Here is a 16,406-nt window from a genome sequence, read left to right as displayed (position 1 = left end):
TTGACCTTCATTTATTCTGTCACCTCACAAATTATTCAAAGCTTTCTTACTCAACAATATCTACCAACTTTCAGTAATAGTCTATAAACATGTGCGACCATTTCAGAAGTTTCTAAATGCTTTTCACACTACTATAAGAAAGCTTATAGGCCTGCAGTAGCTAATGTGATGCGAAATCTTTCCTGGTTTTGCTGTTATTAATCTGACTGCGACCGACTGATGGCACAGGGTGGAACCAGTCAACGACTTTGAGTGACATAGATCGCTAATGTTGTGTTAAATTTTGAAGCCTTTCTGTAGGAACATTTGCAAACAAAACTTCCAGGCAAAGGCCACTAAAGTAAGAGAAACTTGGATTTTATGTATCTTTGGACTCATAAATACCGTTCACGGACCAGTTTCACACACAAATAAGAGTTACAGTGTGTACACTGTATCTTGACAGTCCTGAATTGGAAGAAGGCGGGTGATGGCAGTCACTTGTTGCGGGCTGCCAGTAATATTAGCTAACTGAAACACTCTCTGAAGAAGCCATTGTTGTCTACTTTCTTACTCTTTACTGCTTCACTGTTCTGAGTCTTTTTACCTTGTCATTACTGTACGGAATTAATGCATGGTGACTTTTTAGTGGTCATAATAAATTAAAATTATTTATATGTGTAAATAACGCTATATACTTTTGTGTTGACCCACTTGTAGATAATATTAACATTTAAAGCATATTTAATTCACAGGAAGAAAGACCAGAAAGGACTGAAATATATTACGATATAGGAAGAGCTGTTAAATGGGATTTACGTGATTATGAGAAGCTTAAATATTTGTAGACTACTTGGAAGCCTCCTGCAAACTTTTCTTTTCCTACTCAATTACAAGGGAAGCAAAACCAAAGATTTAAGCATGAATGGATGAGCCAGTACAACTGGATTTCATACAGTAAAATGTTACATGGTGGATTTTGTACTGCATGTGTTCTGTTTTCTCCTCCAGGTGCCGGGATCGGCTCCCAGGTACTTATTACAGCTTTCCATTATTCTAAATAATTAAAACCTTTAACTGGCTTGGTAAAAAACATAAATAACTTGTAGGTGTCGTTTTTAATCGGGAACACTTCAGATACAAAAACATAATTATTCAAATAGTTTACAGGCTTGGTTGTTCAGCAAAAGCCGGCCGAAGTGGCCGCGCGGTTCTGGCGCTGCAGTCTGGAACCGCGAGACCGCTACGGTCGCAGGTTCGAATCCTGCCTCGGGCATGGATGTGTGTGATGTCCTTAGGTTAGTTAGGTTTAACTAGTTCTAAGTTCTAGGGGACTCATGACCTCAGCAGTTGAGTCCCATAGTGCTCAGAGCCATTTTTGTTCAGCAAAAATTTCTATGTTGCTAATATTTCGAGTGCTTACAAGGTTTGGTGTTTGCACTATTTTTTCTGTACTTAATTCTTTACCAAAGACATTAATTTATTTTTATAGGCGTTGAAAACACTGGTAAAAGAACCATTGGTCAATTACAAAAAGGCTACAGAAGATCTTAGTTATCATGAAAACACAAAATATCACAAATTTTCCGTGGAGATGGCTATAGAGTTCACCAAGTCTATGGAATCAAGTAAAAAAAGTATTGCCGTTGTCCTCGATACCAAGAATTCTCAGTTACTGAAGAAAACCGGAAACGCTTGAGGCCTATTATAAAGACTATAGTCCTGTGTGCTAGAAATAACCTACCTTTACGGACATCCTGATCATGGTTTAATTCCTCAGCTAAAAGAAGAAAAAACTGATGATTTTCTAGAGGGAAAACATGGATTGTTTCAGAGTCTTTTGGCTTTTCGTGTGGATGCTGGAGATGAATATTTAAAACATTTCAGTACATGTGGCCGAAACAGTTCTATGATAAGTAATAGTCCAAAACGAAGTCATACATTGCATTGGTGACGCTATTCACTCTTCATTATCGAAGGATGTGAAAAAGGCTAAATTTTTTAGCGTTATATGTGATGAAACAAATGATGTCACCACTAAGGAACAGATGACATTTGTATTAAGTACATTGACATAGAGACCTTTGTTACCAAAGAAAGCTTTCTGTGTTTTATTGAGCTTAAATCAACTACTGGCACTTCGATTGCAGAAGCCATCGATGAAGAACTCAAGACACTGGGGCTGAGCTATCAGTATCTTTGTGGACAGGGCTATGATGGCGGCTCAAACATGGCTGGGAGATTTAAAGGAGTTCAATCTCTTATTTTAAGTAAACAACCGTTGGCTATTTACACCCACTGTTTTAGCCATTTTTTGAACTTGTGCATTTCTTAGTCTTGTGATACTCCAATAGTTAAAAATATGATGGGAATTGTAGGATCAGTTTCAGCATTCTTGTCTGGCTCTGCGAAAAGGAGAAGTTCCCTAGAGGAAGTAATATCACGACTACCGTTCACAGAGTCAAAGAAAACAAAGTTGAAGGCAATGTGTCCAACAAGATGGGTGGAAAGACACGATACCCTTATTACTTTCAAGGAGCTACTCGTATTTGTCCCAGTCGTGACCTTGCGTGACGAACTTTCAAGTAGTCGTGAAACCAACGCAGAAACGGCTAGTAAGGCTTGTATGTTTAGTTCTGCTGTCCGAAGAGGAGACTTCGTAGTAGCTTTAGCAACCGCAGCATATTGCTTCTCTTTGAGACTAAACGAACAGCTCCAAAGTCTTAAAATGGATTTAACAATAGCCTTAAATCATGTCAACGATGTGCTTGAGATGTTCAACAATATAAGGACGGATTCGGAAATAGAATTCGTAAGTATTTTTGAAGACGCTGTTAAACTGGCAGAAGATATTGGAAGTGTAATAGCAATGCCAAGAACTATTTCAACACAAATCAAAAGAGACAACGTTCCTACTTCAAACCCCGAGGAATACTTCAGGCGAACAGTATTTTTACCTGTTGTGGATCATTTTATTGCCGAGCTAGAAACAAGATATCCCCAAGATTTTCGCACCATATTACCATTTGAAGGTCTTATTCCTGCATACTGTTTAAGATACAGTGAGGATGAAGTGATCCAGACATCCGAGAAATATGAACAGTTTTTGGAGAGTTCTTAGCTTTTAATGGAAGGAGAACTGAAACTATGGAAGAAAAAGTGGGTTGATGAAAGTAAAAGACCTGAAACAGTAACTGAAGCATTAAAGAACTGTGACTAGCAGTTTTTCCCAATTGTATCTGTTTTACTTCAAATATTTGGGACTATTCCTGTCACCACAAGCTCTCCTGAACGAAGCTTCTCTACTTTGAGACGAATAAAGACTTATTTGCGTAACACAATGCGGCAGGTGAGACTAAATGCGGAAATAAACAGTGAATTTTGTTACAGAATTTTTTTTATATTCATGTGAAGTTCTAGTTTTTACATCCATGTCACTTTCTGTATCCAGAAAATTAATGAAAACTTATTTGTTGTAAGTTGACCTTTTTCATGGTTTATGTAATTTATAAAATCTCCCTTGTGAAAATAAGGTTATTTTGCCCTGAACTTCAAAACAGTTACAAAAAACTACTTTAAGCAACACCAAATTTTACCGATTTGTCGGCGGAGGACCTCAACTCTCCTTTTGTTAAGCGATATTCCACTCCCCCAATACCCCCCCCCCCCCCCCAACCACCCTTGACCGACTTCTAGACCCGCTCCTGGCTTACATAGTAAACATACTTTAGTTCAGATCGTGTCACCATTACTTAATTTTTTAGGATTGCCCATTCCTGTCTCTGAAGAGTGACACAACAGCAGGGGTGTCATAACTGTACATATTACACCAGCGTTTCTGAACCGCCGGGTCGCGACACGCTGGTGTGTCGCGAACTTCCGAGATTTTTAGTGTCTCCTAATCTTTCCAGGATAGAATACCTAGAACATAAACAAATGTGTAAAATTTCTATGTCGTGTTCGTTCTATAATGCCTCATGTGTTTCCTTTTGTGCATCCAGGAAAAAATCGGAGGTAGGAGTGTCGCAGAAGTTTGAAGCGTACCTTGTTTTGTCCCATACGAAAAAAAGGCTGAGAAACGTGGCGTTAGACCACGATTACAGTGAAGTATATACATTCACAGAGAGGCCACCCACTAACGATAGCCGCCCTTACAGATAGGATGATTCTTTGTAGTATCTGGACGGGAGAGTAGAACTTGGCACTCACTGTACACGTACGCGCTGTCCAGACAGAATACGGTACCAGCCGCTCTACCTCTACTATGTGGCGTGCCGCGTGCTTCGCTGGATACAATACCCGGACTACTGACGCGTTTTGCTCCGGCATTCGATTTAGTAAACAATCTACTTGTCAAATTAATGTAATTTCTTTCTCATTGAGCGATGGAGCAACGGTCATTGTCGATTGTGGCGCGCATTCTTCCTACTGCATATAAAGAGAATGCAGAGAGTCCACAATAAAGTTTGCTCTTGAAGTTTTCACATTTACGAACTTCACGCCACCACGACTTCTGCGGGGCCTGTGGCTGACAGAGGCGCGAGCAGCAGACTCGCAGTGCAGGAACAATGGCCAAGTCACGAGTAATTCCCGCTCGCTCAAATGGCTCTGAGCACTATGGGACTAAACATCTGTGGTCATCAGTCCCCTAGAACTTAGAACTACTTACACCTAACGAACCTAATGACATAACACACATCCATGCCCGAGGCGGACTGAGCGCCTAGAACCGCTCGCTCAAATGATCGCAAATCACTGTTAAACGCTCTGAAACTGATCTCAGCGGCGCGCTTTGCTTGTAACAGAGTGAAATCAATGGATGAATGCGAATTGCATTCGTCACATTATGTCTGTCTGCCAAGATCTGGTGAGCTCGCGGCTGCAGCTAGTTTTTCTGAGGAAAGTATTACAAAAACTATAACTGATGTACAACTTATTAATTGCGGGGAGAACTATTAGTCACCAATGATAACAAGATATGGAAATACAATTCCCCGATTCATTTCAGCCATGGGCTGGTTTCTGTGATATCGTTGACCTGAATTTACAGTTCATGCACGGTTTATTAACTACAATTTTCACAGACAAAATAAATATTTCTTTAATAAAAGAGCACATATGCGCGCAAGAAAATTACTTTGAAATCATTTACACATAAAAAGAGATGACTTTCTACAAGTAACGAGTCACTATAGAAGGTGATTCTTACTAACGTTTCAAAAACCCCAAAGCAACGCAGAGGACGCTGGGGCAAGTCATTTAATACAATACACAAGGGGCCGTCACTGCCGGGAAATAAATCCAACAGTGGATAACAAGTGCTGAACATGCGGCATCAGCAGATGACTTTCTTTCCTTTTCTCTCTTCTTTCTTTGTTTACAGACGTCACTTAGTAAAGAAAACGTCGGTCATTTAGTGATAACGACGCAGTTCAGAAGCTTATAGTCACTTACTTTGGATGCAATACGGTAGGTTTTGGTTGTACTCCTCTTTGCAATAGCCGGCCGGAGTGGCCGAGCGGTTCTAGGCGCTACAGTCTGGAACCGCGCGACCGCTACAGTCGCAGGTTCGAATCCTGCCTCGGGCATGGATGTGTGTGATGTCCTTGGGTTAGTTAGGTTTAAGTAGTTCTAAGTTCTAGGGGACTGATGACCTCAGAAGTTAAGTCCCATAGTGCTCTGAACCATTTGAACCACTTTGCAATAAACAGTGGGGACCGTGAGACGAGTAAATAGAATAATAAGTCTTACCTCAATCTAAACACACAGTTGCCTAACCAATGAAAAATATACTGTCCACCAGACGCGAGACTCCAACCACGATCTCCACGATTGCCACACTGACGCAAGTGCTTGACTTTGGTTGGGATGATCAGGTGCAACAGACCGATAGGCTCAACTGCTGCGAGTCACGTCATCCGGTGAAATCACATGTTCAACATTTGTCATCCACTTTTGGAGTTATTTCCCGAAATTTGCGACCTCATGAGTCTTAAATTAAATTAGTTGTCTCAGCGTCACATAGGTCGCTTCGGGCTCTGTAACAGGGGATGTAATGTATTTTGATCCAAAACATCAATTTTTCAAAAACATTATTTTCTTGATCTACAAAATGTTCAAATGTGTGTGAATTCCTAAGGGACCAAACTGCTGAGGTCATCGCTCTCTAAACTAACACACCACTTAAAGTAGCTTATGTCAAGAACACACACACTCATGCCCGACAGAGGACTCGAACCCGCGGCGGGAAGGGCCGCGCAATCCGTGTCATAGCGCCTCAAACCGCGTGGCCACATCGCGCGGCTCTCTTGAGCTACACAGTTTAATCTATGTTGTGTGTGAATTTCATCGTGATAGCTTTAGAAATGCCTTTTAACTGAAACTGATTAACTCTGCACCTTTTCCGACATTTGGTTCAGATGTTCTCCAGATATGACGACCAATATGGTGTAAGATATACTAAATACCTTGGTGATGGGGACTCCCCTTCGAACAATAGGAAAGTTGGTATGTATTAGTCATATCCAAGGGAGGCTTGGTGGTAGGCATCGTCGCTTGTTGAAAGAGAAAGAGAAGGTGAAGTACTTGAGGATGGAAAACCACTAGGAGGAATAGGCAATCTTACTCTGAAAGATATTGATTGTCTTTCGTTATTTTATGGGAGTGCTATCATGAAAAACACACATAATTTACCGGCAATGAAGCATGCTGTGAGGGCAATTCTTTTCCACAAACTATCCAGTGATCAAACATCAATGCACAATCTGTGTCCGAAAGACGATTAGTGTATGTTCAACAACAGAAATGAGACGTATTCATATAAATACTCATTACGAGAACCTGTTATGAATGCAATTAAGCCCACTTTTAGGTTACTTGCAAACCCTGATTTACTGAGGAAGTGTCTTCACGAAAAGACATAAAATTCAAATGAGAGCCTCAGTAATTTAATTTGGAGTATATGCTCTAAAAGGACATTCTGTGGACTCGAAGAACTCAAAACAGGTGTCTATGATGCAGTTTTATGTTACAATAACCGAAATAATGGCAGAATTGAAGTGCTGAAGAGAGTTGGTATATCTCCTGGTGCGTTTACAACAAAAGCATTTTACACCATCGACGAGAACAAGGTCAAGAAAGCTAACAGATCCGTGTCTTACCTGCAGATATACAGGCCAGGCAGATTCGAAGAGGAGAGAAGAGAAACCTGGAGGATGAGGACTATCAGTATGGAGGATTTTAAAATTGAGGCAAGCTTATTACATGTAGAAATATGATAAGAAAATCTTTGAACCTCATTTTCTCTGTTTTACATTTTTTTATATTGTTAGAAGCCTTTTCCAAAAAGTATATGCGCTAATGCTATGAAATTTTCAGGAACTGTCCGTAACATGTTTATGTCTCCCTGGAACTAAAAAATACGAGATTCTGCAATTACATTCTGATTTTCCGATGATTGTATGTAGAAAAAAGTTAATTTTGGATGTCCAAAATTAAAAACTCTGTTAATGAGGCAATTTGTACCATAAATTAATAATTTACTTTAGTGGCATTATAACCTTCTCAGGACACTGCAATAAAATTTTCAGATTAATTGCATGATTAGAATTTGAGTTATGGCTTTTTATAAAAAACAGTAAAAAAATTAAAAATTAAAATTTCTGGCAATATATTAATCCTGCATACTTTATTATATTTTTCTGTTAAAATACAGATCTTTTGCTTTACACATGCAAAATTGTATGTTTGTACATTAATATATATGGCTGTAACGATTTTTTAAAGTAAATGTTTACATTTTCCGTTACATCCGCCCTTAAAAGGTAATAAGATTTACCCTGTATCGCGTGCAGCGCGAAACACCGTATACAATACATGAGCTACGCAACTTGCGGTGTCAAGCTCCTAAGCGACACCCAGTGCATGAGAAATACCCAAACTATGCAATGTGTTGCGTCATACCTGGAAGCTATACGCGGTGCGAAAAAAAAATGGGGTGCCACTCGTGAGTGGGCGGTCTCCCTCACTCCCACAGACATCTTGCACAGTTCACTTGTTCATACTTCAGTTACTATCTGTTTGATATACATAATTCCAGTTATCTGTGATCGTGATTCGACATGTCACACGGTTTAGGGCACACGTTGGGTGGGTATCCTCCACGACCACTAGTCTGTCACAAGAGGTGTTACCAGTTTGGATTTTGGAGTATGTATGAGTAGCCTTAAATCATGAATACGCATTTAGTTACACCTAATAACAAGGAGGAGAAGAAAGTGTAGTTTGCAGAAAATCACTCGGAGTCAGTTCGCACAATACTTCCATAGGAGCTTTGCCTGTTGTGCTGCACATGTTGGTCCATGGGAACAGGTTGCCTGTGACTATATCGCTTCCACTGATGAATCGAAGACTGAGCAAAAGTTTTGTCACCTGTACTGGATGAATTCCATAAACATCATAAGTAGAGTGAATTCCATGAAAAAAATATTTTGTAGATACTATATGTCAGAACAAATACATGTTAATTACAGCAAGGAATGTATGTAATATTAAACTTCAGGAAGCTGCAATCGATGTTAGTCGTAAAGCATAAAGTGCATTGTCATTTGGACAGCAAGCGAACATAAGTGTCGTCGACATCATTCGCCTGTGTAATATTTTGCTTCCTTGAAGAGATGGGAGTTCTATTCTTTCCATGAAGATTCATTGCTGTTTGTGTTAGATGTAAATCTTCCATTTCATCATGTAATGTGTGTTGCAATTCTATTTTAACTAGAGTAAATGCTATTTTTGTCGTAATGAATTTAGTATCAACAAACAGTTTTCACATATATAATCTTTAACTTTATTATCTTCATTCCTCATTTGGCCTCTTTTTAATGAATGAACTGCTAAGTCGAGCTACATGCTATGTCTCATTTTCTGACTCTACAACAGCTGAGCTTTTAGGTTTCATTTCATGTAAAACGTACTAAGTCACTTTGACATAGCAACCATTCGACTGTAAAGTCTCTCTGACACTGGAAACGTTTGAACTTAAGATTCTCTCTACAGCAGCTGCACTGTTAACTCTGTCTCTTGGGATATGCATATGATGGAATAAGACACACCAGTATTACAACTTTATATATATATATATATATATATATATATATATATATATATTACACACTACCAGGCCATAAGACCTCCAGTAGGGTCAGTGTGTCTCAGACGAATCCTCTCTATGACGGAGCATTCACCAGGTCTACGTTGTGTGCACAAACGATCATCATTTGCATACAATCAGAATCTGCTTTCATTGCTGAAGGCCATGGCGCGCCATTCCATCTTCCACCAGTCAAACCGTGCACATCATGCTGTGGTGTTGGGCTAGAGGTGTGTATGCCACTAACCAGTTCACAACAGGTCACGTTGCCATGTCTGGCCTCACGAGGCCTTATCCGTGCAGTGGTAGCTGTATGATCCACCACTGCTACTCTTACAGTATGATGATACTGGTGGGCTCTGTGCTGCACTCACATCCAGAACCTCACCTACAGGTGTGAGAACATTCACGTGATCACTGATACCATCACCACATGCAGCTTGTGTGGCAGTTTTCTGAACGGCCCATCCCACGACTCAGAAGGTCACAATTGACCTCTTTCAGACTAGCTCAGCTGGCTGCAGCAAGCACGATGTGACTCTGTGGTACGGTTGCCTGCTTGCTTCACACTTTCGCACCTGACTGAGCCATCTGGCTGTGAGCATTCCCTATAAAACGGTAGAAACAGATGGCGCTTTGGTAGCTGCGCCACTACGCTATGCATTAGTGGATGACGAAACCATTATCAGTACTTCTACTATCACACAGGTGGCATATGCCATCATCAGATCAAAATCGACGTCGTTTTTACAGATGTACTATTTTTTTTTCACGCAGTGTATACTGATACAACTTTTACACATTGTTAATGAATATTTTGTGTACTTTCTGAACTGTCAAGCACTACTTTCATGCTAGTAAATCGTAGATTTCCAAAAACTTACTACCACATTGCACTCTCAGTCCGATAACAAGGTCTGTAATATCATGTTTACTGTCACTTGTATTCACTTTTTGGACAATAACATCACATTCATCAAATGTACTGTGTAATGTTGGGGGCTCGAGCAGCAGTGCTGACGTTGGAGACAGTGGAATCTCAAAGTCTAGAAACAGTTCTGTGTGCAACCTTCATGTTCCAACATATCAGCACTTAATCAGAAATCCCTGATTTGATTTCTGCTCTGATGTATTAGGGAGCTGTTTTACTGAGGGAGACAGTCCTCTGCACACCGTAATTTCGTTAAGCATTCACTTAATTCTGCATGAACATCATGCAATGATGCTGGTCTCTCACACTTAATAGAACATGCTGCCACACAACAGCTGTCGAAATTTGTAGCAATGAATCCTTCTTCTTGTGAACTGTTCCAATGGACAGGATCTAAAAGACTTCGCCAAACAATTCTATAAAATCTGTACATGTATTGACTCTATCCAATACACTCATCCTTCACATGTTGGATGGCTGTGCTAGCAAATATTAACTGTCTGAATGTAGATTCCAAAATGTTGGTGCACTGAATGTTGAATAGAATAGAATAAAATAGAAGTTTATTGTCTCATAACATACAATTTCAAGCCATTAACTTAATGTAATGGAGACTTGTCAAAACACAAAAACCGGTTCACAATTTTCCTTATAATCCCAGTAATATAACATATGGTACTGAATAATTACTTAATTAAGCAATTAGTAATTTTTCTTCAAAAGTAACAAACTTTTAGAAATTAACAGTCCTAAATACTTGTTCTCTACTGCTCAAATTTTCACGTTGTCATTTATGAATTCTTCTACTGAATAGTAACATTTCTGCACAAGAATTTTTTCAGTGTTTCTACATTTATGCAGAGCAATTCTATTCCTTTCATTTTGTTATAAATTTTCATAGCAATATAATGTGGAGTTTGAGGATTAAATTTAAATGGTGGGTGGGCAGCATAGAAATATTTTGGTTTCTGGTGTTCTAATCGTGTTGAAAACTACGAATAAATCAGTGTTACTGATACAAAGATAATCAGCTCATATATGAATAGTGAGGGAACACTTACTAGATTTTTTAGGAATGGGCGACTTGATTTTCTTCACCCTACATTGTGCATATTTCTAATGATAGCTTTCTGAAGTTTTAGTATTTGTCACATATGGTTTGAGGTACCCCAAAATACAATTCCATACCTTATTACCGACTCAAAGTACCTGTGATATACTACTTTTCTTATGCCCATACTGATAGCATTGTGCAATATCCTCATTGCAAATGCTAGTCTATTTAATTTATTTGCAAAGTACTATAAATGTGAGCCCCATGATAGATTTTTATCTAGTTGCATTCCTAGCAATTTCACACATATAGCTTCCTGCCAATCCTGGTTTCTGTGACTGACCTGAATATCATTTAATTTTGCTTGTTTTGTTATAAACTACATTAACTTCGAGTCTTTTCCATGTTTAATTTTAACCCATTTAAATCAAAACAGATATGTAATTTTTCTAAAGTATTTAATACAGTTTGTAGAATTTGATCAGTACTGTTACCTTAAATGATTCAAGATGTGTCATCTGCAAATAAAAATGAGTGACACTCAATATTAAGTGGCAGATCATTTATGTAAAAGAGAAACAGAGTGAGACCTAAGACAGAACCTTGGGGTACTCCATTTGAAATGGCTTTCCATTTTGAACTATAAGTTCCTCTCTCTGGTGATATAACCACTCTTTGTCTTCGGTTGGTGAGACAGAATCTAAACCATCCTAATAGTGCACCCTTAATTCCATGCTCTTCCAGTTTACAGAGTAGCAAGGAGTGATTCACACTATCAAAGGCCAATTTGATAGGTCACAAAAAATTCCTGTGGCATGCAGTGACTTGTCTAGACACAAGCTAATTTTATCAACAAAATTATTTATATCACATACTGTGGTTTTGCCTTTTTGAAATCCATACTGATTTTTTGAAATTAAATTTTTCCATGAAATTTTGAATTTGTATGTTGACTATGTTTTCAAATATTCTTGATAGTGATGGAAGAAGAGAGACTGGGCGATACTTTCCCATATATTCTTTTGTGCCTTCTTTGAATAGTGCTTAACTACTGCATACTTCAGTGTGTCTGAAAAATAACCTTTTTGAAGGGAGTGTTTACCTATTGTTGTTAGTGGTTGCACAATTATTTTAGAGACTGTTTTTAGCACTTTTGTTGGTATCCTATCCCATCCTGCTGATGTTTTACTTTTTAGTGATAGTTCTGGTAAATAAACTGAAAATTCACCTTCAAATTGCTCAAGTCTGAAGTTATTTACCTTGTTTGGGTAATCTACTACATTGATGTTAGATTGTCTTATATTTATAAATTATTCAGAAATCTGAGCAGGATTTACAATAGTTTTATCCTGTATCTTGATTTCAGAAATATCATGGCCTCTACCTGTGGCATCTGTTTCAACTTTGATCACTGACCATAATGCGTTTGATTTGTTTTAACTATCCAATAGAAATCTATTATTTGCCAGTTCTTTGGCTGCCTTTACAACTTGTTAAAAATATTTTTGATATCTTTTACATAGGTAACAAAATTATGACTTTTGCTATGTTTTAGTGCCCTATGTAGCCGTCTTTTTCTTGCACTAGGGATTTTTATTCCTTCAGTAATCGACTTTACTTTATTTCCTACTTTTTTATGATGTACAATACGGGGGAAAGTTTCATTAAAAACGTGTACAAAGTTTTTCACGAAAGTAGTAAAATTTTCAGAGGAGGAAATACTACCATCTGTAGCCCAGTCCACCTTTTTAATCTATGATAGAATAAGTTCATATTTTCTTTGCTGAACTGGCGTTTGGTGTAGGTTTTTTTTTAGCAATGTTCTAACGTTTTTGGTAACTCCATAAACAGAACACAATGATAAAGTCCTAAATGTAAACAAAACTTATTTGCCTCATTATAAGTGTAATTGGTTAAAATATTATCTATACATGTTACAGACATTTCGTTTACTCGAGTAAAATCAGTGAAATTTGCGCTGAAACCCGATATTTGAATCATATCAATCAATTTTGTTCAGTTATTGGCTTCACTGGGTGGATATACGTTGAAATCAACAGTTATTATGACTCTTTTCTTGGTTTCTTTTTGAAGTTTCTGCAACAGACACTGGAATTTCGACAAAAAGTGTTTCGTTATTTCTGCGCCTGGAATTCTATACACAGATACAATTACAATATTTTGCCCTAAGTCTACACAGCAGCTTTCAAATATACATTCTGCATTAAGGGAATCCAAATCATATCTTGTTCCATATTCCATTGATGGTCGCATAAGTATGCACGATCCTCCTCGAGTTAAATTACTCCTACAAAAGCTGCTGCAACATAAAAATTATCAAAGTTTTTAAATATTTTGATACTTTCCTTTGTATGCCAGAGTTCATTCAAGCATACAACCTTGATATTTGGTATTTCTGACAAAACGATTTGCAAGTCGTTAGGTTTTGTTTCTCTGCCATTTGTGTTGTCTGAACTTAACACATTTACGTTCAAGTGCATTACCAAAATATTGTTACTTTTTTCAATATTCCTAATGGCAACTGATTTGAAACGCTGATATGTAGTTTCGTTTCAACCCCCTTCTCTGCATATTATTTTCCCTTACTAAGTATGATCTTACAAATATCACTAGACATACTGCTGAATGCTGCTGATCCTAGCCTGTTTCGATGCAGCCCATCTTGTCTACACATTTATCGACGATAAATTTATTCGAATCCACGAAAACTGCATCAAGTCTGTATACTTTTACTGTTCCTGGGTAGCTCCCACACATACTGTATGGGAATCCAGTAGCCCTGCCAGCCTTTGAGTGTTGAACACTGGAGTTATTTGCGTGGAGTTCTGATATAATTGGTACCATTCACATCTTGACAGCACTTTCTTTCATGTCACTAAATAATAGATTTTCAAAAAAGCAGATCTTTAATGACACTTAAAGAAGGTAATCAATCTTTCACTATGGTGTATAAAGGAAAAGTGGCGATGGCTGGTCAGCTTGGACACTGGGGATGAATGGAAACTGGAACAACCACGGAACTGGAAATGTTGCAAGTGCACCATCTTGGATTACAATGTAACCAATAACGTCACGGATCACTGACTTGGCTGTTAATCTCGAATTATAAATTTAAAACCACACAGAGTGTGCTACAACCCTCAGGACCTCATCCTGGATTGCTCAACATGCACCCCATACTAAGGTCAGTCATCATGTTTACAGTTTTGGGGAAATTTGATATAGATTCTAGGTACATTGTTACAGTTTTGGGGCACTCAATTACAGTTGGGGGGGGGGGGGGAATTTGTTACATTTGGGAACAGTTCTGTTATACTTTGTACGGCGATAATTTGGTACAGTTTGGTGGGCAATTAGTTACAGCTACACTATAACACAGAAGTATTTTGTTAAAATTTTTCTGTAATACAGGGTGTTTAGCTGCACACTTTGTTGTTTGAGTCTGTTTTTGAGAGTTGTCTATGCAAAGCTATACTCTACCATTGCAGTGACATTGGAACAATAACAAAATTCATTGTATGTTTGCATTGTACTTCCAGCAGGATGTGTGTCTATGTTACAAGACTTGAATCATGCTACAGCTGCCTTAGGGTATATACACAGTGAAGCGACATTTGCACACTTGGACTTCGCAGAGCGACTCCTCACATGCCAGCGATAAAAAATGTCTTTTACAAAATTTTGTCCGGTGAGTACATCCAACAGGAAAAAGGACGTTAAAGAGTGGCAGTCTGGCAACACTAACCACATGTATGGTTACTACCTCTGTCAGCACGTATTTATCCTGCTGTACAGTTAGTGCAGTGGATAGTGTATTGGGTCAGCATGCCGGAGGTCAATGGTTCGATCCTGGGTTGAGGCACATATTTTTCATTTGCTAAATGTAGTCCATGTGATATGGTATCTAGCATCTTAATCGTCAACAGCGATTGCAGCAGGACCTCTAGAAAACATTTGCACTTACATACTACAATCGTAGAAATGGAAGGTTGGTCAGCTTTGAAAGAAGCCCTTTCCAGGTCATCGGCGTGAATTTATTCGCACCACTTCATCTACTAGATGAGAAGCCTGTTTTCTTTGTACTCTCCTCCAATGGTCCCATAGATTAGTACCAACTATTATCCTTGCCTCGTTCAGGTCCATCACATTTCGTTAGGGCCTTACATTACCAGAAGGACTAAGAACGTGCTTTGTGAATAATGTCCAAGCTCGGTTACAGTTTGCATGTGTTATCACGATGGTCCCACTAATTATGCCTTTCAACACTGAATCTGGTGGCAACATGCTGTATCTCAATGATTTATTATTATTATTGTATCTATGGCATTATGGAAACATTACATCTGTTATGTAATTCGAAACCGGAAATTTAACAGTTTCGCAATTAGTGGTGTTGGGATTAATCATACAGAACAATATCTGCCAGAGAGGCAATGCGCGTTAGGTGGAACAGCGCTCAGGACTGACGGCGTGCTTATATTGTATCCACTGTGCACCAGACGGGAACTAGATGCGAGTAGAGTAATGCGCCTGTGATAGACTGCATTGTACATGCGTACACGTATCAAATTTTCTCATTGTAAACCTATAATCCAGTGTGGCAGATGTATACACAAACGATGAGTATGTGGATATGTTTCTGGTCCTTGGTGCATCGATAAAAAAGCTGGTGTTTTCACACATGAATATGCTGTTAGATATCCTCGTCGACACCATCCAGATAAACATGTGTTTTGCCATCTGGAGCTGCACCTTCGGTAGTCGGGTTCTCTGCTTCCACCATCACGTGACAGAGGTCGTACATGGGCTCACCACAGTCCAGCTACTGAAGAAGCTATTCTGGGGGGTCACACACCAAGAACAACAGCGAGGTACACGTAGCATAGCAAGGCAGCTGCGTGTCTCGCAATGCACGAACACGTGCTGCACCCCTATCATTATGCTTTCACGCAAACCTGCAGATCGCCATCAGCGGATGCACTTCTGTGAACGGTTCCAACAACAACAGGAAACCAACGATGACTTCGTGAACACCGTAATATGGTGGGCTACAGCAGCATTCACTCGAGAGTGTCTTCAATATGCATAATGCCCACCATTAGTGTGAGGTTATCCTGCACGTCACTCGTGACCGTGGATATAAAGTTTGCTTTGGTATCAACGTCTGAGCTGAAATATTGGGCGGAGGTGTTTGGACCCCTAGATGTTGCCTCACTGGTTGACTGCATAAAGGTATCATGCATTTCTCTCAAACTATCTGCCTGATGCACTGC

Source organism: Schistocerca nitens, chromosome 1, assembly GCF_023898315.1.
Source record: "Schistocerca nitens isolate TAMUIC-IGC-003100 chromosome 1, iqSchNite1.1, whole genome shotgun sequence".
Lineage (NCBI taxonomy): Eukaryota > Metazoa > Arthropoda > Insecta > Orthoptera > Acrididae > Schistocerca > Schistocerca nitens.
The sequence above is the reverse complement of the archived record's forward strand: the minus strand, read 5'-3'. Positions refer to the sequence as shown.